This window comes from Petromyzon marinus, chromosome 49, assembly GCF_048934315.1.
Source record: "Petromyzon marinus isolate PM22_M1 ecotype Great Lakes invasive population chromosome 49, UKy_Petmar_22M1.pri1.0, whole genome shotgun sequence".
Classification (NCBI taxonomy): domain Eukaryota; kingdom Metazoa; phylum Chordata; class Hyperoartia; order Petromyzontiformes; family Petromyzontidae; genus Petromyzon; species Petromyzon marinus.
In genome coordinates this window covers 5,881,920-5,883,030 of record NC_133715.1, presented here as the reverse complement: position 1 = coordinate 5,883,030, position 1,111 = coordinate 5,881,920, and positions in this window count along the sequence as shown.

Here is a 1,111-nt window from a genome sequence, read left to right as displayed (position 1 = left end):
ACCCCCCCGCCCACCACCACCACCACCTCTCCCGTCCTCTCCCAGGGGGGAGGAGGAAGGGAGAAGGAGGGGGGGGGGGCGGCGCGCGATAGCAGCGCGGGGTGGTGGGTAGCGGTGGCGGCTCGCCACGCAGCGCCAAGGCCCAGGGCTCGCAAGCCAAGTGAAGGCACGAGGGAGGAACTGCTGGGACTCCCGAGCAGGGACGGACACCTCCTCCCCCTCCCCCCACTCCCCTACTCCCGATGGGGCCAGCCCCAACCCCCCCCCCCCCCCCCCCCCCCCCCGCCGTGTGTTGGAAGATCCGTCTCGCCTCGGCGTCCTGGAGGGCGGAGACGCGCAGAGCCGAGAGGGGTCTCGCGTGATGAACTCCGCACGTGGTCGGTGCCGCATGGACGTTGCCTGGTCCCAGGAACTTCTTCCTCCACCCGCCGGGGGTCGGCACGGCTCGGGACTTGTGGCCGCGCAGATGTTGACGAGTTGAGAGCCGAGGAATGGAGGAGGGGGTGGGAGGAAGGAGGATGAAGCTTGGAGAGTCGCCGCCGCCACCACCACACGGACCCCGACACGGACTATGGCCAGAGACGAGTGCGGCGCTCGGGGTTTCGCGGGGTATGGCGGGACCGGGGGAAGGGAGGAGGGGCCTCGTGTAGGGTAGGGGAGGGGGGTGGCATGAGAGGTGGCGGGGGTCATGGACTTGACGACCCTGTTGGAGGTCACGGTCTGGGATCTTCTCTCCCCGTCGGGTCCGCCGTGCACGCTTCTCTCTCGGCGGCCTCTGAGTGCGTGCTCACACACCCCTCCCCTCTCCCCCCCCCCGTCTCCCCTCTCACTCATCCACTCCACTCTCTCCATACCCAGTGTTGTTCTCCTCTTGCGTCTCTCTCTCCCGTACCGCCCCAAGCCCTCCCCTCTCCTGCCTCTTCCCTTATCTCTCTCTCTTTCCTCGGCAACCCCCTGCTCGCCAACCCCTCTACAACCCCTCTCCTCCTCTCTCCTCAACCTTCTCCTCGTCTCCCCTGCTCCTCCTTTTCCTGTGCCCCCCCCCCCCACCCACCCCCGCCCCTCTTTCCCATGTCCGCGTGGCCCCTAAACGTCCGCGCGTGACCGGGCC